This window comes from Amblyomma maculatum, chromosome 1 (assembly GCF_055883805.1).
Source record: "Amblyomma maculatum isolate TAMU_Amacu chromosome 1, ASM5588380v1, whole genome shotgun sequence".
Classification (NCBI taxonomy): Eukaryota; Metazoa; Arthropoda; class Arachnida; order Ixodida; family Ixodidae; genus Amblyomma; species Amblyomma maculatum.
The window spans coordinates 165,333,517-165,360,645 of NC_139344.1; the positions used below are offsets into that span (position 1 = coordinate 165,333,517).

The following is a 27,129-nucleotide window of genomic DNA, read 5'->3' on the forward strand; positions in this document are numbered from 1 at the left end:
TGCTGTACTAACGCCTCATAGACATCTGTGTCTGCTGCTGTTTGCTGTGTGGTTCGAGGAAGCGGCAAATGAAAGGCGCCGCACGGACACCTCGATCGGACGCCCGGCGGGGTCAGCTTTGCATATGTATGAATCGCCTGGTGACGTCATGACCTGTCGTAACGGTACATCGCGCGCCCCTTGTCGAACATAACCAGCATTTCATTGAACGCATCAAAGTTCACCGGCGTTCTATAATTCGTTTACTGGAAAGGAAAGGCTCAGAGTATCTGTCATTAGCGGAATCCAGCCATCATTCTCACGGTAGAAAAGCGGAATTATGAAGAAGCGTTTCACGATCCGGGGCTTCGCACGGTGGTAAAGCGCTCGGCTGTGGATCCAAGAGATGGAGTTTCGATTCCCGGTGGAGACAAGGTTTATTAATTTATTTTTAACTCTCGCTCTCGAAACGCGGACACATTTGCTAACGAGAGTATGAGGCATTAAAGGATTTCGCCTTAAAATTTCCAAGTCTCACTGCAGCCAATCACTGAGAGCGGCGGCTACGACTGCTGCTGGCCGCCTAGCAAAAGCATATTGCTCAGCAATCAAGGTCACGTCAACGCTTTCCGTTCGTTGTATGCGCGTCATGCGATATGAGCCATTTGTAATCGATGGCCGTTTGCCAACTACACTCGATGGCCATTTGCATTCACTAAAACTTGTGAATTGGCTCGACCTGGACAATCGGGGAAATCACGAGCCCTGTGTACTCGCTAGGCTACTCGCGCGGATGGCTTCCCGTCGAATAAATTGTTATCATTTGGCAAGCGTTTATCGCTGGTATGCAAATATGCAAGTATGCAAATATGGAATAACGGAGGCCGCTCATTTCGCTTATCCTGAACAGGGATGACGTAGATATAGACAAGCGAAGATATTGTCGCACCATCGCTTCATCGAAGTGAAGTTTTCGAGAAGCCGCCCATCTGCCAAAGACACAAAGGGGGCCGTCCCAGTGCCGTTGGACTGAATAATATATCAGTTCAGTTCAGGCGTTCAGTCGTGTCCGACTCTTCGTGACCCTATGGACCATGTCACGCCACGCTTTCCGGTCTCTCACTATCTTCTTAACATCACATAGCTTCAACTGCAATGCCTCGAGGATGCCATCTAACCATCGCGTTCGCTGCCTACCCCTTCTCCGGCGACCCTCAACCTTTCCCAACATCAAATCTTTCTCCAGCGACTCCTCTCTTCTCATCAGATGACCAAAGTAGCTGAGCTTTAACTTTAGAATTTGACCCTCCAATGAGCAGTCAGGGTTTATGGTCGACAATATCGACTGATTTGATCTTCTGGCAGTCCAAGGAACTCTCAAGAGTCTTCGCCAGCACCACAATTCAAACGCGTCAATTCTTCGGCGGTCAGCCTTTTTCACAGTCCAACTCTCGCATCCATACATCACAACTGGAAAGACCATAGCACGAGTTATACGGATCTTGGTTGGCAGACTAATGTCTCTGCTCTTTACTAGGCGGTCAAGGCTAACCATTGCTCTCTTTCCCAGAAGCAGGCGTCTCCTAATTTCATGGCTGCAGTCTCCTTCCGAGGTAATCTTGGCGCCCAAGAACAGAAAATCTGTCACAGCTTCCACTTCTTGTCTATTGATGCTCCAGGACTTGATAGGGCAAGACGCCATGATCTTCGTCTTTTTAATGTTCAGTTTAAGCCCAAACTTCTCACTCTCCTCTTGTACGCGCATCAGAAGTCTCTTGAGTTCCACTTCACTTTCTGCCATTAAAGTGGTATCATCCGCATATCTAAGGTTGTTGATACGGTACGGTTGAATAATATATCGCACTACATTAATATACGGCTGATGGACGTGCTGGCGTTGTTGTCTGTCTAGTGCGGCCCAGGTCACCACCGTCACCGTGTCGTTGTGCGTTGTACACAGTGAAAACGAGCGAACGTACAGATGCGAAACTCCCTGCAGCAGTGACAATGCAATGCCACGAGTGAATGCTGAAGCTTTCGATTGTGTTTGGAAATTTTCACGTAGCACCGCAGGAGTCATTCGACTCAAATGTCGTTCGAAGACACTCGTATAGCAAGGGTATTACAATAACCTCACACTGCGAATTTTCCACACCGAACCAGCAAAAGCGATCGGACTTCGCAGCGAAAGTCGAAAGCACCGTGCTCTAAAGCGCGGTGCCTGCTTCAACGCGCTACTCCAATGCACCACTTCCATAAGGAAGAGCACAGATTCCGGCAGAAATGGCCATAAGAAAAACAGTGCGAGTACATGCTCTAGCGCTTCGTTTGCAGAACCCGTTATACAACAATGAATGGAATGAAGCCCGCAGCTGAAAGAAGTTTTCCTCCGTACCACGGTGGTCTTTTCTTTTCTTTTTTTTTTTTTTTTTTTTTTTTTACAACGCGGAACAGACCGGCCTTCAACACATATACACACAAAAAGAGGATACCATTAACGGTACATAGAGTGGAAATATCAGCAACAAAAACAACACGATGTAGCAGTCCGTGGAGCCGGTTCGTCCACGGTGCGAACGCATTCACGTTCGCGCAGCAAGAAATTTCCTTCCTGTTTCCAGGGTGGCCTACTTGCAAGCATGCGCACGCACGCGCTACGTGGTCGCCGGAGGGTTCCGCCGCCCCTTCCAGCCCCCGCCACCAGTTGCAGACTGGAAAAAGCTATTTTGACTCTTGAAATGACATTTCCCTCCAAGCACAGCGGTCGCTGATTAAAAAAATCCTGTCACAAGAAAGCAACTGGCAAATTTGACCATTCGCATCGCGCTTGCTACCAGACATCGATTGGCCACTTCAGAGGCGACAGTTTGCACACGGCCTTCCGACTTGAGCGCAAGACGTTGTGCGTGGATTGTGCAGCTTCATAATTGCGTTCAGTCAGCGGTGAAGAATTTCCTCTGCCGGTCTGCCTGACAGCTACAAGCGCGTTTGCGTTCATTACCGCAAAAAGTGTCCGGCGAAGGCGTTCGCGTGCGAATGCTCCACCTGCCAGGCACCCTTTAGGCCAGGAAGCTGCATCTCCCACCTGCAAGCGTCCGTTCACCACCGACCTCCACTCTGCAGAGGCCTCCGTGTACCCACCTCCATGCACCCTTCAGAAAGCTCAACCCACAATCCACTTAGACACCCCCAGAAGCGTCCCGATACCACAAGCCCGCTTTGGAAAATTCAAGGCGCCAAATTGATCATCCAGCAGCTGAAGCTGTGCACAGAACATGCAAACGGCAGGTAGACTTAAAATGTGTTGGCATACACTGCCGCATGAGTCGAATTGTTCCTTTTTTTTTGTTGTTGTTGTTAAACACTGGTTTCGGCTCACAAGTGTGTCAGAACACAACGTGAAATGTAGCCCACATACAGGAGAAGCGAAGCGGTAAATGATCTGCGTGCTGCCGACTCTTGGGTTTTTTTTTTTTTTGGTTATTAAAAAACAAGTGATTTAAGCGGACGATTCGAGCTGCTGTTTTACACCTTCAACAACAGAGCGCTAATTCACCCCACCTCACGATCTTTGTTTGTTTGTTTAGAGCCGGCCTTCGACACACGAGTTTACCTTAAAGACCCAACCTTACTAAAGAGAGCCTACGCCTCGGTTGTATGTTGGCAGCAGAAATAAAGAATGCGTCATCAGCCCGACTAGAGCTGACCTTGCCAGGATACAATTTCGCTGACGATTGTAGTGTTGACAGAATCGACAGGTGGTGGCTCAGTTTAATTTTGGTCTTTATCCGCCCGCGTAAAATTGAAACCAAATTGAAACCAAATTGAAACCACAAAGGTATGACGCGACAGCGTTCACGGCTCCCCTGCAGGTCCTCGTTCATCTTAATCACTGATCCCTTTCATTTGTCCGTCTCTTATCCGACACATACTCATTAGCATATAGTCGAAATCTACCACATTATCACTTAACCAAGCCGTACGAACGTGCTTGCGTAGCCTACGGGCAAGGTGTCGAGTCCCGAGGGTTCTGGAAGGCTGAATTCCGATCTCCCCCTCCCACCTCAGAGGCGAAGAAGCCCCGAGCTGGTAGCGCTTGGCAACGCGGCCTTGCCATGTGTGTGACGTCATCTCAATCACGTCGCAACCGCTTCCCCTGTCGGCTACCACCTGGCACCTCTAGTTTTTCGCTTACAACGCCGAAAATACTGGATAGTCTGGAGAACAAAGAGATGGAATAATACAACCAGCCAGAGCACATTAGTTTCACAATTCTTACAGAAGGACAAAAATACAGAAATTCATGTTGTTCTGCAGCCAGGGCATCCTGTATTCACCACAAATCCTCATTCCTATAAATGTGGGAAGTGATGCGACCGAATTTAGCGACACACAGGCCGCTTACTCCTGCCAAGTGCGTGACGCTGGGCTGAGGCGACCTGCACTTTGTCTCACAAGATATCTGCAGCACTGCGAATGGCGGAGGAGCCCTTGCAATTGTACTCCTAAGTGCCTCGATCTCGCCCCTGCGCACTATAATAGAGAATTGTGTTCCTACTGTTATCCCCGCCAATTGGGGGGGGGGGGGGGGGGGGGAGCGGCGCGTAGGAGTACAATTGCCTATTGTAGTGCACGTGATCCTGACTGGACCGGGGTGCCTCTGCCTTTCGCAGTGCTGCAAACATACCGTGGCGCCACCTCTCGGAAGCGCCCGTGTGACGAACTAAGTGGGATGACGCGTATTGAACTGCTGCCGTAGGACGCTTTCCTAGGCAGTTTAGTTGCACGTTAATATTACGTTCATTTATTTATTTAATACACACCTCGGTCTGGACCTGTATCAGCTTAATTTCAGGTATCAGACCCATTAATTCGGCAAGAAAGCACTTCACCGAATAAGAGTTATCGAAGTTGGCGAGCTTTAACTACTGCGACAACGACGCGCGCCAGCTGCCACATTGCTGTTGCTGTTTATATATATATATATATATATATATATATATATATATATATATATATATATATATATATATATATATATAAAGCTTAAGCTGCTATAATACAACCAGTAAGATGTAAGCGGTCACTGTACATGTAAAGGGATTCCTCTGCTAGAGCAGCGGAGCGGTCAGGTGCCTGACAGATGCTGAGTGTCTTCGAATAGTGCCGGCGGAAGCGGCACCGTTCGCCTGCTGCTCCCTTGAACGTATAGTAGAGCAGACAAACTTGGCTGTGGGGAAGACGTGGATTAAGTTTTATAGCAAGTGTAAAGAAGTGCGTTCCGTGCAGCATGTTCTTGCGCACTGATTATCGCCATTGGCACTCTCGGTTCGAGCGGATATTTGTTTTCCCCGCACAAAGTAGCTTTCTTTCTTTTTTTTTTTTTTTTACGCATATACCTCAGCACATCACAACATGCATGTGATGTTCTATCTTTCCTTTATTCACAGACTCTGTCATTTGAAATCACTTCAGTACAGGAGACGCTGCCTGAGACAACTCGCCATGCATACCGCTGCCCGTGGCGGCAGAATTATTCTAGTTCATTTCAGTGAAACTTCCGTGACAACGCCTTTATCCTAAAAAATTTGAGACCTTCTGACTTTCGCACAATCCTCCGTTTTTCTGGGAGGCTAATGTTCCGTGAAGAAGCCAGCATCTTTTCCATCCCTCCAGCAATAGAATCGCTAGCTTCACAAGCGATAAGCGCAAATTAAGACGCGCGTGCCGTTCCTTCTGCCGCTCACCGAACTATTTAGCACCATCTCCACGGACGAAATCTTGCTCGCCGAAGTGTCTGCTGCACACGTGCGAATGGCCACTCGCTTCTTTGCCCATTCAAATCTTGATTAAGGAATATTCTGTGAGCTTATTTTTCGGGTAGCAATGGGAGCTTGCGCCGGGTTCCGTCCCTTACATCTCGGTAAAACAGTACAGACCGTAGCAACAGCTGTAATAAACTTCAGCAGCCTCAGCAACAATGCAAGATCAAAAAGTGCAATGCTGGTACTCGTTATCAACCAAGACTACAGAAATAAACGCGACTGTTAGCTTTTAAAACGCGCAAATTCAATCGAACGTCCGCTCCAGCAGCAGTAAGAGGAGTCACGTTATCCCACTTGCTCCCCTAGGTCGACACTAGCGCCATTCGCTCCAGTGGTGACGCTTGCGCTCAATACTTCGCATAGGCTGGAAGGCTACGCGCTTTTTATCGTTTCTTTTTTTCTACAACGCGAATGATTAGTTTCGCCTTAAACGCTTCGCAGTTGTTAAACCGGAGCTCCTCATAAGGGGGGGGGGGGGGGGGGGGGGGGGGAAGAAAGAAAACGAGAAGTAAACATCACGGAAAAACAAACGAAATTCTCGTGCTTGTTCCGGTTTGTTCCGGTTGCAGTAAACCGTAACGAAAGAAGCAGGCAAATGAAAACTCCTGTAGCTACCTCGTTCCTAGCATACTTTGTACCGCTGTCTCTATACCGGCAGTACTATGTGCTTCTAGCCCATCCGCCGGCTGAGGTTGACACAAAACGCTTCCGCGTAAGACAAAAAAAAAAAATTTAGAAGAAAATAGAAGAAAGAAACGCTCAAATGCTACAGCAGAAGCCTCTAGTACACTCCACGTAGTACGGGCAATCCACTCAAATGGCGTGGGATAAAAGGGAACCAAGAAAAAGCCAAAGGTCACGCGCAAAACGAACTCGGTTGAACGAGCGCCCTATTGTGCGGCTGCGCGAACGACGAAAACTTGTACGGGCGGCAGGTAAATCGGCGCTCGCGAATTACACGTGCTGAGGGCGCGCAAGAAAAACAAGGCTTCAGCGAAGCATGACACAGAATTGGTTTCCGAGCCGAGTCAATTTGGCTAATCCCATTTCCCGCCATACCAGGCTCTTTTCATTTATTCCGTCTACTTTTATTCAGACTTAAAAGGAAAGCCGCTAGCCATCTAGGCACGAGAGGAAGTAACAGAGCTTACACGAGGAAGAGGAACGAAAGGGGAGGGGAGAGTGGGGGACTCTTCCGGCGCAGGCTGCAGTCACGAGCGTGGGCGTCATGGCACAAAAAAGTATCCCGCTCAAAGTGGGTCACATTTAAATATCGTACAAAACTACCGTGTTATATGAAACGACGACTGTCCCTGTGCTGTCCTGTAATCTAACAGCGGCGTTAGATTAGGCAACTCCACCCGTATTTAAGCTTCTTTCGCGTCTGCGACAAATGTGTTCAGTTAATACTCCACCGGGAGCGGAGGTGCAAGCAATGAGGCACTGAACTGAGCAATGCGTTGGCGTGAACCCAACTAGTACCGTTTAGTGAACAATCACTTCCTTACAGTTGGCGTGAACGCTCCGCATACTCCCTAATACGAATAACAGCCCTTGGACTTCGCGACCTTTCCCCATGCCCTGTGCGGTGACATCATCCATGGCACAAGCAGGATTAGTTTCCTCTCCGTCTCCCTTAGACGCGAGCTCCATGTAGCAGCATACTTCCAGTAAGGAGCCTTTTTTCTCGGATCGAAATTCCGCTTACAGTACATTCTTGCGAGAGGAAGCCTCTTGCAGCACGGTAAGGAGGGCACGCAGCTACGGGATGCAGTGACGAAGCCTATCCATTTCAAACCCAAGCGACGCAACCAATCGAGAAAGGCACAAGTCGGTTACAGCCACATGTTTTGGTTGCCAGCACACCTCCGAGGTCACTGTCCGCCATGTGGCGGGCCCTAGGAGAGTGAGGCCTGCGAGAACTCATGTGCATACGCGTACGCTTTTGCAAACAAGCAACCGTGCACTAAGAACACAGCATGAGAACATGCAGAAGCCTTGTTGTGAATGGGGCTCCTGCCGAGGTTCGCGCAGATTGTTCAGCGGCTGAAGACAGAAACGGGTCTAGCGGACGCCGCCGAGCGACCACGGCCAAAGGCATCTAAGCGACGGCGCCGCCGGGGGAGTGACCTTTTGTCTACTGCGGCGGTGGTCAACACTCCCCCGCCCTCCCCTCTTCGGGACAGAGACGGGCTGCCTTTCGGGCATTTAATCCCCCTTGGCATCCACGGCGGCAACATCAGGGAACCTGTCGTTGTGTTGAAGGGACTATGAGGCGCGTCACCGAGCGGCCTTGACCCCGCTCGCCGCATTCTCAAAGCAGGCGGGTGACCTTCTTGGAATTACGCGGGGGAAATGACCGCCGCCAGTGGGCGACTTCGCGGGCTGTTTCGCCTTGGTGCAGGATCCCCACCACCAGAACAACATCGTCATCGACATCGGAGAAGTTTGCCCTCGCCACCGAAAGATGTGAGAGGAGGTTCGAGCACCACACTCGGCAGTGGGCGGCACACAGAGCGATCTCTTGTGCCCCACTGATTGGACTTCATCGATTGAACTTTGTTTCCCCAGCTAGGGAAGTGGGGCAACAACCGACCGTATTTAAGCGGTGGAAATTGTCTGCACAGAGAGCTCTATTTTCTTCCTCCTACCTGTAAATATCCCATCATGTAAAAAGTGCATAAAACCTTATTCTCCGCCTATCCTCCCTGGCTGCGCCTGTTCTTTCTCCTGCGTCTCGACTCCCCATGGTTCCACCGCGGTGAAGCCTTGGCCCCCGAGCCCCGATCACATCAGCCTATATATATATGTCATGTCTTTCAGATAAAGTGGTATATTACGGCTGTGTGCTGATGAGTATGCATGTAATCAGAGACGACCACAGGGCGCCATCACGTGGGTGTTTCCACGTAAGACAAAACAAAAGATTGTTTCTTTGTTTCGGAAGGTGAAAAGAAGTGCGTCGAACGGGGGGCCCTCATTGCCTGGCTCATTGGCTGTCTCTCATTGTATATATGTTTAATTCTCTTTTGTAAATATATTTTTCCCTGCTACAATATTATGCCAAAATTTAAAAATCGTGGGCGATTCACAAATGCCGTAGAGTCTTCAGATTTGCGTGGTGCGCTGCACCTTGCACAAGGGCCTTATTGAAGTGGCCGTAATTACTAGTGAAACAAAATTAGGCAACATATTTTAATGATTTTGAAAGCTGAGGTAGAGGCGAATAGATGGACAAAGTTTAAGACACATAAAAAATGGGTTTGTTTCTTTAATTGTCTACAGGAATTTTCATTCTTCACTCTTTTCTTGAAATTAGCGCGATAGTATATCTCTATTGAAACGTTATATAAATATAACCTTGATGTGTTTGATAGATAATTATACTGAGAACATAGCATCGAGTTATTGCTGCTCTGCCATAAACCTTTTTTTAAAATAAAGCCCTGTAAAGTAGGTAAAATTTCGTTTCCTGGGCCGAATTTGAGAAATATATAGAAATATCTACGCCACCCAGAAAAGCGAAAATTAACTCTCTCTCTCTCTCTCTCACACACACACACACACACACACACACACACACACACACACACACACACACACACACACACACACACACACACACACACACACACACACACACACACACACACACACACACACACACACACACACACACAGCGTCTCTCATAGCCTGAGTTGCTTTGGGACGTTAAACCCCACAAACCAACCAACCAACCAACCAACCACACACACACACACACACACACACACACACACACACACACACACACACACACACACACACACACACACACACACACACACACACACACACACACACACACACACACACACACACACACACACACACACACACACACACACACACACACACACACACACACACACACACACACACACACACACACACACACACACACACACAACATGCATATATTCAGACAATTTTCAGGTACCTAACGTTAACATATTTTGTGTAATTCATAACCAAAGTTGGCCAAAACAACAGAGAATATAAGCGCGGCACTCCACCTCTTCGTCGATATTAATTTCCATGTGCAGCGAAAAAATTTTTGGCAGCAAAACCGATTGCAGCTCTCTTCTTTCCATGTTTTAGCGTAGAAGCAAAAGATGCACTGTTCTGTGCAACCACCTCAGAACAGTGCATCTTTTGCTTCTACGCTAAAACATGGAAAGAAGAGAGCTGCAATCGGTTTTGCTGCCAAAAATTTTTTCGCTGCGCATGGAAATTAATATATTAAAAAATAACGGAGCACAGTGGCATTCACTACTGATGATTTTCCGGACCTTAAAGACTGCACAAGCCAGCAGGATGCAATAGAAAAAGAAATTGCGATGCTTTCAGCACAAATTGCACAGCTGCGACAAAAGAAAGCACATATAGCCCAACGACGAAAGGAGAGCTCAGAAAAACAGAAAGAAACGCTTGCAGGCAGTACGACAGCAAGGTTAGTGGATGCTCCGAATTGTAAACCTGCCGATAACATACCTATTTGGAAGGCGGTACTGGACACGCTTACGCAACTGACACACCTCATTCAGAGCAGCTTACATCATGGATAGAAGTAGCCGAAACAAGTGGCAACAGATTACACAATGGAACTGCAGAGGGCTCTGTAATAAAGTTGGGGAAATAAATACAAAATTATTGTACGGTAAGCTACAATCATGGGCGTTCTTGATACAGGAGCACAATAGGTTATATTCAATAACAGGATATATAGGGTACCATTGTCCTTCTATCCCTGATAAACGAGCAAGAGCAGAGGCCGAAATACCAGGAAAAACTGCCGTTTACATTAGGGCCAACATTCCCCAAACGCCACTTGACTTGAGCAAGTGGTGCAACACTCAGCAGGAAGTAGTTGCTGTACTCACGCGTCCGAACAAAACGCCCCTTATATTAGTGTCCATGTACGCTAGGCCAAGAAACACAGTGCTTAATCTTGGATGGGTTAAGCATATTCGCCATTCATACCCTGGAATTGCGATACTAATCGGTGGAGATTTTAACGCTCCGCACACCGTATGGGGATATGATTATGATTCTAAAAGGGGTGATCAAGTTCATACTGCCTTCACAGAAATGGAATTTACACTGCTAAATCATCCAGGAGTCGCAACACTACCTGCAACACAAACACGCTCACCAGACTTGACGTGGTGGAAGGGCCCTGGTGCACCACTATGGCAGGCGGAATTAGATGCGTGGGGTAGTGATCATGTCCCCATTGGTATTGGTCTTAATTTGAGACATATGAAGAAAATTCGAAAGAAAGCGTCTGTTACACATTGGGATGGTGTACGGCAGGATACTCGAACTCATTCAGTTAGCCCGAATACTCTATACCCTTCAAACGGTACTCAAGGATCACACCATTACAACTACAGTGAACGAAGATCAGCCAACTCCCGACCTGCACCTACTAAAACTTTGGGCACGCCGAAAGCGGGCCGAGATACAGGCTGGTCGCCATCCTGAAGACGTGCAAAGAAGAATTGAGGTAAACAGAGTGACGGCACAGGCACGCCGATATGAAAAACAGCTGGCTCATAGGAGATGGGATGAGTGGTGCAGTCGTTTGGGCTCAGGAACGAATAACAAGGCCCTCTGGAGGACTTTCCATGGCATGGAAAAGAGGCGGCAGGTTAAAGATCATGCAGAAAGTATTAGACTCGCATTACAGCTTACACCAGAAGAGTTTGCAGATCAGGCTGCTGCCCTTTTCTTCCCGAACCACGCACATTATCCGGCGCCTTCACCGACAGTGGATGTGGTTGATAAAACAGGAATAACATTACCATTTACCAAATTGGAGTTATTGGCTGCTATAGAAGAAGCGAATGGTAAAACTGCGCCTGGACATGACGATATTCCTTATGAAGTATTCAAGAATTTAGAAGGAGCCGCAGTTGACGGCTTGTTGGATGTGGTAAATGAGGTATGGCAAGGAGGAGACATTCCACTCGGCTGGAAACACTCGGTGGTGGTAACAATATTAAAGGCTGGGAAACCTCCCACAAGTCTAGAATCTTTGCGGCCTATCTCGCTAACACCCACAATTTGCAAAATCTATGAAAAGATGATAGCCACCCGCCTGTCATGGTGGTTGGAAAGTAATAAAAAATACCATGCTCGACAAATTGGGTTCCGAACAAACCTTGGGACAGAAAATGGACTGGCTGTGCTCGCTGAAGAGGTCATACACGTGTCGCCTTATAGCCACCTAGTGCGCACTGTAGTGGCTACCGACATGGCGAAGGCATACGACAACGTGTTACATGCCAAGATTCTTAGCAACATGGAATGTATGGGCATTCCCTTGCAGGTCATAAAAGCAGTACATAATCTGCTTAAGGACAGGACGTTTTCTATCCGGATAAACGGAAAACAAATTGGCAATTACACCTCGAACAGAGGCGTGCCACAAGGGTCAGTGTTAGCACCTTTATTATTTAATATCGCACTGATCCCATTGGCGTGGAAATTAGCTAAAATACCAGAAGTGGGGTTCATGATATACGCAGATGATGTCACGATTTGGTCTGTTCATAAACAAATTGACAGACAGATTCGGCATCTGCAAGAGGCTTTAAATACCATAGATGAGTACGTGCAAAGTGCAGGCCTGGAATTATCACCTCAAAAGTCCAGTTACATTCATGTTGCTAACAAGAATGGAAGAAAACAATTGGCAACGCAAAGAGTCCCCCTAAAGATTGGAAATCAGGCACTGGAAGAGGTGGACGAGTTGAGAGTTCTTGGCCTAGAAATTCACAAATCCGGCAAAGGAACACAATGGCTTCATAAAGTGAAAAAAGTAGCTGCGACTTCCTTAAACTTGATAAAACGCATTTCGTCTAGGGGAGGAGGAGCTCGAGCGGACATGGCAAGACGTCTTGTACAATCAGTGTTACAGCCGAGGATACTATACCAGGCCCAATTCCAAAGACTCACGAGGCGGCAATGGGCAAAATTGGAAACAATAAATAGAAACGCAATGCGCACTATCACGGCCTTACCAAAACTTACCCCTATCCCTATTCTCCAAGAGTTTGCACAGATAAATACGTTGACAGAATTAATTGAGCAACGAGAGGCAACAAGGGATATGAAGCGAAAGTACGTTACGCCCATAGCATCCTTGTACAACGAAGTGGCAGTTCGAACACCACCAATGGCTGACTCCCCTCCTTGGGAATTCACTACTATCATGACAAACAAGACCACTCGGCTTCGTCGCAAAGAAAAGCTGGCATCTCGACCTCTGGTTGATGCACTTCCAGGTACCTTAATTGCATATACGGACGCATCAATTATAGAAAATGGCGGTAGAACAGCAGCTACTAGTCCAACACACAGCGAACTAAAGGTACATAAAGAATATCTTTTAGAATACCCGGACCCCCTTGTGATGGAACTCTATGCAATCCGCGATGCTATGGAGGCCATAAATAAAATAGATTCGATAACAGAAGCCCACATCTATACAGACTCCTTAGCCGCCATAAAACAACTAAAGAAAGTGACGAAGACGCTATTTGTTACCCAGGAAATCCACGCACTCAATAAAAAAACAAAGATAAGCATCCAGATACATTGGACACAAGACAATGCTGAGAACGCTGAGCAGAGAAAAGTTGACCACCTCACACACGAAGTTCCACACACTAATGCGCCCCCCACCAGGCTCCCTTTCGATGCCCGCTCCGCTGTTTCCATTTTAGCATCCTCTTTAAGGAAAAGTACACGTGCCCTCATTCCCCCGTGTACATTCCCACTCCCTCGTAACTTAACGAGATTGGAGGAGGTTTCCCTTAGAAGGATAAGAGCTGGGGCGGCCCTTACCCCGTCGGTAAAATGCCGATGGGAATCGCAAGCTGAAATCGGACCAACCACATGCCCAAAGTGTTCCACACCAGCTGCAGAAGTGGATGTTCGCCACCTGCTATGGACTTGTGCAGGGACAAGGGAATCAAGGACAAAGATTCTGCGCGAACCACAACAAGGGAAGATGACTTTTCTAAATGGCTCACCGACAACGCTAAGAGCGGGAGCCTGCTCCGGTTCCTCACGGAAAACCATTTACATGAGTTTATATAATATGTCTTATGGCAAGTTTGCGTACAAAAAAAAAAAAAAAAAAAAAAAAAAAAGAAAAAAGAAAAAAAAAAGCTCTCTTCTTTCCAGTCATCAGGCAACGATACATAAAATTTTTAAAATAAATATAAAAGATCGACCGACCATCCTTTGTTCGATCTTACGCGGAAACACCCACGTCACACACTTAGGCGGAGCTTATTTATTTATTTATTTATTAAGAGACACTGCTGTCTCAGGTTTTGAGACATTGCAGGAGTGGTTACACAAGACAAAGAAGAATACTGCAAATTCAATACATAAAGGGGTTCTTTTTGAACCAACTGCTCAGGTGGTAGCTGCCGCAGCGAACCTTGAAGTTCATTCCCCATCTCAACTGTGTGCGGAAAAAAAGAAAATTTATGGCAATCAACGAAGGACCTGTACGGCATGATGTTCATAGGATTGGTGCTGCGGGTCACACGTGCAGGACAACTGCTGAATGAAGTGGGGGCAGTTAAAGAAACGAACGTGTGCACAATTTTGTGTATCATGATGAGACTGTCACAGTTTCGTCGATGCTCGAGGGATTTCAGTGGTAACACCTTGTAATGCTTTGAAGAGGAACAGTGGCGACCATACCAGTTAAAAATGAATATGCTAGCCTTTTTCTGTGCACACTCAAGTTTATCACATATAGTGTCAACATGCTTATGCCATTTTAGGTTCGGGTAGAATACTACGCCAAGGTACTTGAATTCGTGGATTCTTTGTAATGTGTATTCTGCATTTCCATAATTGAATTGTAAGAGTTGCTTTTCGTTCATAAAGGTAATTGTCATTGTTCTCCGGAAGTTAATCTGCATTAGCCTAGTAAAACCTGATCATTAACAATATAGCATCCATATGATACAGTCAGATTGGAGGCTAGTTAGCGATAGGGATTCGAACCGACCACATATACACATCTGGGAACACTCTTTGTATGGTGTATATGCCAAAGCACTGAAGCATCTCGACTGAGCCGCGAAGAAAAAAAAAATATTCTTCTCGGCAAAGAAAAGTGTCGTGAAACAAAGCCTCAATAACGTGCAGCCGTGTGTGCGGCCAACCCGGCGCTTCTCTCAAATCAGAGACGAGCGGCCAATAGGAAATAAGTTGTTCATTCGCATCGCGAGTTTCGCGCGAGGGTGAACCGCATTCGCTACTGCAGATATACAGAGGCCGGATTCATGGCACATAAAGGTGAAAACCGCGCGAACAAAATACGAAACGAGCGCTGTCTCATCGCTCCTGGCCATCGCGCCCAATAGTCTGCGGTGGGGGCGAAATTCGATCATCGAAAGCAACCGCACGCCACCTCCTTTTCAAGCAAACCATGCCCGCCTTCCACTTTGCGCGGCACTTTCCAGAGTTATGCAAGCTACTTTGCATCGATTGAAACGCACTGCGCAAGCACACAATGACGAGGCTAGGGGCCGTCGGGTTCTTGAGCTCGGGGCGGGATGACACCGGGGGCGCCGCCATCACCTCGGCGGCAAGACAAAGCGCTCACAAACCTGACAGAGAGCGATCGACATTCAGCTCGTCAATAAAGCGGCTCCATACACAACGTGGCTTCAACGGTGTAGCTGCCGAGACGGCCCCCTTCACCCCTTTAGCGTCAGTCGATCAATGAAAACTGATCAGGCGCACGATCCGTTACGCTCTTCGTTTTGAAATGCTTTAGGCGCGGCGGATATATCGATCTTTTGGCACAGGAAAAAGCAGAGCCAAAGACAAACAAGCAAAAAATAACTGGTATGAGCCTAAACGACGCCATGCACGATGAATAAAACTATATCTTTTCGCAATGCGTGACAAAAAGGCAGCCAGCGACACTGTGGGGGAACAGGTGGCAAAAAGGTAGCAAAACAATGCTTTGCCACGTTTTCACTACCATTCAGCTGTATACCCAGCGCCGCACATGAAAGCCCCACAATTTTTAAAGCAGAAAATGTAAGAGATTCTCCAAGTGTCAACGGCGCTACAGCTCTGCATTGGGTGGTTTTCAGAGTACTACTCAACGTGGCGTCGCAACTGGTCAGTGCCAGCCTCTGCAGCGCTCAACAATTTCAGCGTTCAGCTAGCTACCCATGCAGAGGTGAAAGTAGGCAGTTAAGAGACTGTGTACTGATCAGATACACATCCGGTGGCAGAGACTCAGCCCCTTCAGCCCCGCTGCCTGGACTTGCAGACCGAGGGCTCCTGTCTCCGTCGCAGGCACACTAGCTGGTGAAGTGAATTTACATTTACTGCGAGAGTATCAACGATAGCGGGTGCCTTTGTATAAACAAGCTCCGGAACAGAATCTTGTCCGCAGGCTATCTGAGCATCGAAGAGCAACTATCGCCAACGTAGATGAAGACTTCGATACAGCGCCAAGAGTGGTTGTTAAATTACACCTTACTGAACTTTCTTCGCGCCTCAATATCGTCCAGTGCACACTATTCGACATTCTCCGTGCGACGGTTCAGCCTAAATTTCAGTACCGTTAGCCGGGAACAACCCATCAACTGGAACGTTTACTGTTAGGAGTCTTTCAACCCATTCAACATTGCACAGATCGGTGAACTGTATGCAATGCTAAATTCCGCAATACTGATATATTATACTTGTTATCTACGAAATAGATTTTCTGTCAAAACTTACACGCTACAATCGGCTGTGGCGTGCTCAGCAAACGAAACTCTTGAAGAAATGACTGGTATGCTTCCTCCTTCAGTCAGAAACCGGCTGAGCCTGTAAATTATTTCGACGCTGTTTGCGAAATGCGTCGAACGTCATACTCACATTAAATCGTAGCTCACTCGCTGTTCCGGTGCACTGTAATCCGCAGATGCGACGACGCTTTCGCAGAAGAGCAGCTGCGCGCCGCCCGATGTGCCGGCTCTACAAGTACACAGCCGTTCCTTCAACGCGTTGATACAGGGGCGTGACAGAACCTCGCGTCGCGCGACTGCGGGGGATCCGAGAGCAGCGCGCTTAAACACACCGAGCAGCAGAGACGTACGATGACCCGACTCTACTCGGTGGCAGGCCCACCCGAGACGACAATGGATGGAGGCTTAACGACGATCTGGCTCCTTCCCAGGAATCCACGCTACGGGGCAGCGAGAAAGAGATTCCGCTCGGAGCGCTTCCTTCGACGAACAAAAGGAGGCGCCCGGTCTGAGCTGCTCCACGACGTCTGCGGATAGCCACTCTCGCGGTCCGACAATGCGCCTAAATGCGAGGCCCGCTCGACACCGACTGATGACACTGGAGGAATCGGCGGCAGAGCGGCGGCGCACACACGGCGCGTGCCTCCGAGGGGCGCTCCAGAGAAGCTGTGCCGGCGACCGTGCGCTCGTTCCAGCGAGCCAGTATCAAGCGAGCGGCCCCTAAAGCGATCCCCGGCGGCAGAAAGGGGGTCACTGACGCCTTTCCTGCCTGGCCGCCAGCTCTGGAAGGAAGCAACGTCCGCCGCCCAAGAATGCACGCTGCCAAGCCGGCTGCCCGGCCGCCGGGATAATAAACAAGGCGCCGCTAATCTCTTCCCCGCCCACGGCTACACGACAGCGTCCCCGAAACAGCAGCCACTCGAAGGCCTGGAGAGCTTTCTCCATTGTTTCGGCGGATCCGCTTCGCACATGCTTCCACGTGGAGAAGTCATTTCTTTCCTGGTGGGTTGGGAGACATTGTGACGCATTACGACGGAGAGGAGGAGTTCGCGTAGATGCTCGCGCAAACCATCATCACGCGATGTAAGACGCTTTGGGCAGACCGTGATATGTGACTCGGCCTACGATCTGCAATCTCCACCAACCGGCACGACTGTATCACCGGGACACCCCGAGTTTTTTTTTACCGACAGTCAAAGTGGGTCGTCGTCAGGCTGACTGTAATCGAGCCGAGCTTCCTGCCAGCTCCACTATGTCCCTTCGACCAGTCGGGGCTCGTAGCTAAGGTGCAAGCCACCTTCGGCAGAAGTAAAAAGAGCAGTATGCATATTTTATCTTCTCTGGGTATTCACCAATGGACAGTACTTCAACGAACGTCGCGTCTTGTATTGCAAGTAGTCCGCTCTGCCGCGCACAGGAGAGGAACACAAATCAGTGCATGAACACTACCCACACGCAACCCACAGGAAGCCCCCCTCTCAGTGACAGCGCCTGTTGAAGGAAAATGCGACAAGGAGAACAGAGGCACCGATTCCCACGCACAGCTCCCCTCTGGAGATCTCATGCCAGACTCGCAGGCTGCAAATAGTAATTGGTGGTCACTATAGGGAAAGACGGTCCTTGGTGGATTCCCGTGAACCTATTTGACGGAATCGGAGAACTCGAGCGTCTTTCGGGGAGCAGTAAAAACGTCGATGCCGACAAAGGTTCCCTGGCCCACGGGTCTTGTATAAGATCACACCTTCGCATTCGCGGACAAGTGGTGCGATTTCGAGAGTTATTACTACGTGACTTGCGCTCAGCAAGAGTGCAAGTGGGCGCGTGTTATACTCAGTGTGAGCCAGGCCAGTGCAGGCCTTCAAATTTGTGCGAAGCCAGACAGGTTGACATTTGCCAATCCTAGGAGCGCGGCCCCTCGACTCGGCGAAAATTCGCCCGTGCCTCGAGTCTCCGAAAAATGAAAATAAAAAGCACTAAATTCCAGCCACCCATGACCGTTCTATAGCAATGATCATGTACTTGGGCAGGAAGCACACACCGAGGCCACGGCGTCGGCGTAGGCTGGTGAGCACACGAAGTGAAAAATCGTGAAATACGCTCTGGCCTTCTTTACTACGTCAGCGAATATTGCAGCAAAGGCTGCAGCCTGCTTGCACAGTCAAGGTTCGAAATGAGTGCAAAAACATACACATATTCGACAGCCGTAAGGAGATCAGCGATAGGCGCTGCCCGCGGAGAAGTAATCACATCGAATGCGGGCTGTATAGACCTATATACATACGCACACCTCAAGGAGGCTCGCAATCCGTTTTCCCAATGGTTGAAGTGCGAACCAACAATTAATGGGTCCACACATTCCGCGCTGGCTTCATTAGCCCTAGAATATGCACGTGCACTTTTGAGGGTGTAGTAAAAGCGTGTCCGGATGAAAAGGCCCCTGTGGAAGCGGCTCCCAAAGAAAAGAAACGCCCCCAAAGCAATAACTGCCGCAAAAATGAAGCCTTCTGGAGCTCAGTTGGCAAAAAAAAAAAAAAAAAAAAAAAAAAAAAAAAAAGCTTCTCTTTATTTCTTGGTTTGGGAGATGGGTTTTCCGGGTGCCCTACATGTACACAATAAAAGCAATTAAAGAGGAAGGCGGAAAAGAATGGTGAAAGAGACCCCCAAAACTAGCCCATTCGGCTAGTTTCATACACTGCGTGGTCCCCAGTTTCCCAGCTGGGGAATATGACTCATAAGGTCTAATCAGATGGGTAATATTATTCATATTTTACCGGGCTCATCTGACAGTGCGATGACAATATACAGCCTTCGAGATTTTCAATATATCGCGCGAGCGTCGACTGCCCGCGCTGCGACAGCGGAAGACGAAGCCGAAGGGAAAGCATTGAGAGGATAAAGACATGTCCGCCATTCCCGCTGCTGAAGGCAACGCCATCCTCTATAGGCGGAGGCCGCGGAGCCCCAAGAAGCTCTGATTGTTTTGTCCACGGCTGGTGTAGGTGACACCGGAAAGAGCACACTGTTGCAAAAAAGATCCTAACCCAGCCAGAATAAAAGCCCAGCCATACGACTACGAAGCAAAGCTATATGGCATTCGGAGAAACATCGTAGTTCAAGAAAAGTTGGCCCTCATTCGGGGTTCAAACCCGGGATTACCGCTTATCCAGGGCAGTCGCTCTACCATCTGAGTGTGCTAGGAGAGCAGATGGTATTCAGAGAGCAAACTGGCCAACAACATGATTTGTGAATGGTGTTTCAAAAGTTAAGGGGAATTCATCACGGTAGAGTAGATTTGTAATAAGGGAGTAATTACTGAACAACAATGAGACGTTGCCCGCAACGCACACGGAGTCTGCCTACCGTCGTGCCTTGCCTGCAACGTTACACATTTGAACTTATTTAAGTGCCCCCCCCCCCCCCCCACACACACATACACACGCAAGCACGCACACACACGCAAAGCGGTCTCAAAACTCAGCCGTAAAACTTTCTTCGCAGGAATTCCTTCGCACGAAGCAAAAAAGCCCCGTACACGACTCTCTCCAGCAGCATGCCCCCGATAAGTCGAGCCAGGCGAAAGCTTCACGTTAAGGTAGTATGTAATGCATCCGCTTAGGGGCATTTTTTTCCTTTTCTTGCTACGTAATGGAAACATTTTTTCAGGCACTGTTTTTTTTTTTTTTTTTTTTCGGGGCCACTTCTTTATCGGACGTTTTTCCCCTTTGGGACCATCAGATTAATTTTTCTAACGCCTTCGAATATACCCAAAAGTGTGCACGCAGCTAGCCTTATTTTCAAGGATGACTCATATGATACCAGTGTCACGGCGCTCAAATTTAACGCGGATCTTAATGGCCTAGACACAAGGCGAAAATATACCAGGCTCTATATGTATCAACTTTCACCATCACCATATCACCCGCTTATCGAAATCCTTCCCGCACATGCCATATCGATACGCGCTCTGCACGCACACACATCATCGCATATTTCTTTTTTTTTTTTTGTACAAACAGTGAAAGACTGGAATTGCCTACCTGAAGAAGTCACGCACCACTCCAATGCTGCCAATTTGAAGAAGCCCGCCACTGAATACGTCATTCTTCACTGAAGCCGATCATCCCTCCCGTAAAACCCCAGAGCAGGGGCATTTGAAGAATAACAAAAAAATATATATGTACAAATTACGACATCCAGCGGAACGCGGCGAATTGCTTTTGAATAGCCGGTACGCCGCATTTCTTAGAAGAAAAAAAAAAAGAAAAAAAAAGCAGTGCTATTTTGGTCGAACATTCAGACACACTTGTTTCAGCGACAAGGCCACCCTCGCACAGCTCCGCAGGTAATCCTGTCACTGCGTGAGAACTGCTACGTCTGAATCACAATGTATTCCGTGAACATCGGCGACGTGTAGCTGCTTTCGAGTGGTTTATTTCGTAAGAAAAACGAAACTGCGTTTTAGCTACTTTTCACAACGTCGGAGAGAGGGAGATTAAAATAAAGTTCACTGCTTCATCGGCACGCCAACACCTCTGGCAGCCATTTTACCAATCCAAACGATTTGAAAGTGCAATTTTTACAATGGCGGACCAGGATGCATGGGCCTCTCAGGGCTCCACGTGGTCACACGGCTAAGACGACAAACGAACTGGACGGCGCACGCAATCGTTGCGAATATTTAATATGCCGCCCCTCAGTGCACCAGGAGCTTACCAACGACGCAGTGCTCGAAGACGCCACCACGCCTTACAGGCACGCACACAGCAGCTACAGCATCGGTGTCAATGCACTTCGCTACCTGACCACTCGCTTCTTTTCTCTGACGTTACTACACCTGATGTCTGGCGTCGTAATGACATCTTCTTGTGCAAGTGGAACCGGGCGCGACAGCCTTGTAAAGACGCTTCCCGTTGCACATGATCATGAAGCGCCGCATCGCGTGATGCCTCGTGCATCACGAGCCTGTTAACTGCAGCCGATTGAAAACGGCACGCCCTGCTTGCATGTTCCCACAGCCCCCTCCCATCCGTGGTAGCTTGCTATGACCACGAGGAGTACAAGCTCCCCACGCGCACGACGACGTCTCACTACCGGCGCGACATTTCCCAAGCTTTTGCCCCCCATATCTCTAAAACTGTACGTGAGCAACTGAACGAATGCCGACACGCACTGCTTTTTATCAAACGGGCGGTATCGGGTGGGGTTGCATGCAGTGTCTGGTTGAATGTGCTAAGCCCATGATTACACCTTCGAACGCTGATACAATCTTTCCGGTGTTGCAATCACTTGTAAGCCTGAGCTTGTGCGGCGTTTAGGAGGTCTCTGACACGTCTCTGACACGCTGAGCAAAGGTACAGTCGCAGCGACAGAAGATGAATCAATATTGGAGTTTCCTGCCATGCAGATCACGGACCATGTTTTCTCTTTGGTCGCTGCGACTCCTCCTACTTCCTCCTGGTGCAGGCCAGGGTGTCTAGTGTCAACAATCTCTTCTTTTAGTTCCTTTTACTGTTTACTTCGCTCGCGCCGTCAGACGGTACACATTGCAACTTGCAAATCCAATACATGCAACCCAACCAAACCCTGGAGTAAGGTAAACAAGAGTGCCGGCTCGACCGCTCTGCAATGCATTCGGCACTCGCCGATAATGACCCGTCGTCGTCAGGCGTCCACGTGTTTCGCTGTACTCATTCCCTCTGTTCCCCATGTCTCGCCAGTACAGCATCGTTTATGTGTCCCTCATTTTTCACTCCTTGCAGTGACGACGTTAGTCGCGATTAAGTCGATGCGCCACCTGTCAACACAGCTGCGAAACGAAACGTCGGTGCGAGCGACTGGCGGAACGCGTTAACGCCTTCGCGACCTGGATCAGTCTTACCGGCTCAACGGTATGCCGGCCAGACGTTAGGGTACTCGAGTGCAGAGCACGAAGACGCGGTTTAGATCCTGGCCGCGACAATCGCGTTTCAGTGGACGCCAAATGCAAGGCGCCTGCAGTGCGCCTGTGCGAGGCAAGTGCACGCTAAAGAACGCCGGGTGGTCAAAATTAATAAGAATTCCTTCCCGACGGCGTCCCTCATAGCCCATTCATGTCGCTTTGGGACGTTAAACCCCATTACACCATAGCACACCACTAACACACTAAAAGCCAACGAATGATTAGTTCCGTTCGAACAGATCATGTTAGAGCATTTGCATTGTCACTGCATACAGTGCCTGCAGAGACAGCGGCCGTGGCTCAGTTCACTCCACTAGATCTGCAGGGTCTGTGGTGATCCGGACGAGGCCCATTTTGATCAAGGTGAGGACAACCTACCCCACTTCATCGATGCAGAGCTAGCTGTCCTTCCAGCAGCAGTTGAGTTAATCAGCCAAGACCCCCCCCCCCCCCCCCCAGGATTGGTTATTTTCACTGATTTTAAAATCCCCCTACAAGGCCTGCAAGCACGACTACGCTGCGGTTCGCATGCACAACTATAGTTCCAGAAATCCGCGATGTTTACCACGGCACAGTACTCGAAGGGCATGGCGTAATTTTTCAGTGGCTGTCAGAACGTTGCGGTATCAGAAGAAACTACCGCGCGGACGAGGTTGCCCGATCCGCCCACAACGACGGACTTAAAGTCGATATTCCTATACAAGAACCTATACCGATATATCACAGCATGAGCTTCCCAGGCTGGCGCGTGAGGAGCTCACCTTTCCAGTGAGGAACACGGGCGAGTTTCTCAACCGTCACCTCAATGGTTTGGACCCGCAACTGTTCCTTCGGCTTCTACCTTGTGCCGTCTATGGCTTGGTGTCGCTTTTACGAAGCAATACACATTTCAGATTGGGATGGCTGACAGCGCGCCTAAAAAATGTTGCTGTTCGCGATAAACGACCGAGCATGTTCAGCAGCGTTATAGGTATACACGCGTGTGACAGATGAAGTCCTTGCCCAGGCGCTCTGGATGTAGCCTAGTTATATGACACATGCCACGCAAAGCTTCGACAGAGCGTGCAATCTGATCCCTGTAAGCTAGTGCAGGTGGCATGAAGACGCCCTACGAAAGCGCCTTAAAAGTATTTGCTCTTCTCGCTGGGATGTGTGTTACGGAGCGGCGATCGACACAGCAAACTTCACGGCAGGCTGCCTATAGAGGAGAGCGCAAAAACCTCATTAGGGTAGATTTTTAGTATTACTATCACCACATAATTTGGAATTCACCAGAACAACAGTCACCGAACGGCGTCAAAGAGCAACGTGCCACCAAGGAAAAAGCTCCTGTTTAAAGTGATATTAATCATTACTGCCACCTAAGTGAAAAAACTCTGTTACCACGTATTCTACTATGAAAATTTACCGCCGGGTGTACCTTCTAGACCCCTTCATGGATCACTGCCTTGTCGTGGCGGAGGGGCTTGCGAAACTCGATGAAGACGTGTGCTCTGCTGTGTAGGGCCACCCAAGATAGACAGGTCACGGCAGAGAGTTCTGACAAAATGTGATTCACTGGAGAAGGTAATGGCAACCCACTCCAGTATTTCCTGCCAAGAAAACCCTATGGCCAGTCACAATACCATTAATGATATGGCGCCGGAAGATGAGCCCCCCAGGTTGGATGGCGTCCCACATGTTACTGGGGATGAACAAAGGGCGATTCCTAGCAGCTCCAGGACGAATGAAGCGGCTGGGCTAAAGCCAAAAGGACGCTCAGTTGTGGATGTGTCGGAAAGCGACCGGAAAGTCCGATGTTGCAAGGAGATATATCACATAGCAACATGGAATGTAAGATCTATGACGCAAGGTAAACTGGATGTCGTCAAGCGAGAAATGGACAGATTGAACATTGATATCTTGGGTATCAGCGAGCTCAAGTGGACCGGAATGGAAGAATTTAACTCCGGCGACCATTATGTCTTTTATTGTGGGCACGAATCCAAGAGTAGGAATGGGGTCGCTCTCATAGTAAACAGAAGAATGGGCAGAGCAGTGCTAGGGTACAACCCCAAAAACGACCGAATGATTTCACTTCGGATCCAAGGTCAGCCTTTCAACATAACAGTTATCCAAGTCTATGCACCGACCACTGCTGCTGAAGAAGCTGACGTTGAGAGATTTTATGCGGACCTACAATGCCTTTTAGACCGCACCCCATCATCAGACGTCGTTTTTCTCATAGGAGACTGGAATGCTAAGGTCGGGAGTGAAGAAATATCCGGAATTATAGGCAAGTTCGGTCTTGGCGAGCCAAATGAAGCTGGGCAGAGGCTAGTAGATTTTTGTCAAGAAAACAACCTGACCATAGCGAATACTCATTTTCAACAGCCCAAGAGGCGCGTGTACACATGGACTTCACCGGACGGTCTGTACAGGAATCAGATCGATTATATTCTTTGCCGGCAGAGATGGAGAAGCGTTATACAAGCAGTAAATACAAGGCCTGGGGCCGATTGTGGCACCGATCATCAGCTTCTTGTTGCCAAAATTAAGCTTCGATTGAGGAAAACGCAGAAAACTAGAAGGACTTTCAGGTATGATCTGGATCAGATTCCATTAGAATATGCTGTGGAAGTGAGGAATCGATTTCAAGAATTAGATCTAGAAGACAAAGAGCCCGAAGAGATGTGGACTGAGGCTCGTGATATAATGCAAGAAGTTGCTACTAAGGTAGTTCCAAAGCAAAAGAAATGCAAAAAAGCAAACTGGTTATCTGAAGAGGCTTTGCAAATAGCTGAGGAAAGGAAGATGGCAAAAGTTATGGGGGAAAGAGAAAGATACAAGGTTCTCAATGCGGATTTTCAGAAAATAGCAAGGAGAGATAAGAATGCCTTCCTGAACATACAGTGCCAAGCAGTTGAGGACAACAGCCAATTAAGGAACACTGGAGCTCTGTATAAGACAATCAAAGATATCAAAGGAAGCTTCTGTGCTAAGCTGGGCGTGATAAAGGACAAACAAGGCAAGGAGCTCACTGAAGCCTCAGAGATAAAGAAGAGGTGGCAGGAATACACAGAAGAACTGTACAAGAAGGACCCGAATGTGCAAACCCAACATAAGACGGTTGTGATTACTGATCTCGAGCCGGGCATCCTGAAGAGTGAAGTTGAATGGGCCTTAGCCAAGAACAAAGCTAGCGGAATTGATGGCATTCCAGCTGAGTTGCTTCAAAACCTCAACCATGACACTGTTAACATTCTGCATACATTATGTCAGAAGATTTGGACAACCCTGCAGTGGCCACAGGATTGGAGGAGGTCAGTTTATATCCCCATTCCAAAGAAAGGCAGTGCCAAAGATTGTTCCAACTACCGCACGATCGCGCTTATTTCGCATGCTAGCAAGGTGATGTTGAAAATCCTCCAAGGTAGGCTGCAGCAGTATGTGGATCGGGAGCTTCCGGACGTGCAAGCTGGGTTTCGCAAGGGCAGAGGAACTAGAGACCAAATTGCTAACCTTCGCTGGATCATGGAAAAAGCAAGAGAGTTCCAGAAACCCATCTACTTCTGCTTTATTGATTATGCGAAAGCGTTTGACTGCGTAGATCACAGCAGATTGTGGCAAGCTCTCCAAGAGATGGGAGTTCCAATTCACCTCATCTGTCTCCTCAGGAACCTGTATGAAGGGCAAGAGGCCACAGTCAGAACTGGGCATGGTCTTACTGATTGGTTTCCGATCGAGAAAGGAGTGAGGCAAGGCTGCATACTGTCGCCCTGCCTATTTAACCTATATGCAGAGTGCATCATGAGGAAGGCCGGTCTGGACGAGTCTTCAGCTGGAGTGAAGATTGCTGGAAAACGTATCAACAACCTTAGATATGCGGATGATACCACTTTAATGGCAGAAAGTGAAGTGGAACTCAAGAGACTTCTGATCCGCGTACAAGAAGAGAGTGAGAAGTTTGGGCTTAAACTGAACATTAAAAAGACAAAGATCATGGCGTCTTGCCCTATCAAGTCCTGGAGCATCAATGGACAAGAAGTAGAAGCTGTGACAGATTTTCTGTTCTTGGGCTCCAAGATTACCTCGGAAGGAGACTGCAGCCATGAAATTAGGAGACGCCCTGCTTCTGGGAAAGAGAGCAATGGTTAGCCTTGACCGCCTAGTAAAGAGCAGAGACATTAGTCTGCCAACCAAGATCCGTATAACTCGTGCTATGGTCTTTCCAGTTGTGATGTATGGAGGCGAGAGTTGGACTGTGAAAAAGGCTGACCGCCGAAGAATTGACGCGTTTGAATTGTGGTGCTGGCGAAGGCGAAGACTCTTGAGAGTTCCTTGGACTGCCAGAAGATCAAATCAGTCGATATTGTCGACCATAAACCCTGACTGCTCATTAGAGGGTCAAATTTTAAAGTTAAAGCTCAGCTACTTTGGTCATCTGATGAGAAGAGAGGAGTCGCTGGAGAAAGATTTGATGTTGGGAAAGGTTGAGGGTCGCCGGAGAAGGGGTAGGCAGCGAACGCGTTGGTTAGATGGCATCCTCGAGGCACTGCAGATGAAGTTATGTGATGTTAG

General features: G+C 48.4%; 1 protein-coding gene across 9 annotated transcripts in view; it reads right to left on the reverse strand.

Annotated features, from left to right (window-relative positions):
- The window catches only part of Baldspot (elongation of very long chain fatty acids protein baldspot), a 171,936-nt gene that overhangs the window by 105,485 nt on the left and 39,322 nt on the right, over window positions 1–27,129 (reverse strand). For 2 of the 9 annotated variants that reach the window (XM_084589512.1, XM_084589511.1), the window contains exon 1: window positions 16,762–17,099. The exons of 3 other annotated variants lie outside the window; for them this stretch is intronic. The gene's annotated coding sequence lies outside the window, so the exon portion shown is untranslated. 4 more of the 9 variants (XM_084589515.1, XM_084589516.1, XM_084589508.1 and 1 more) reach the window with 4 other exon arrangements.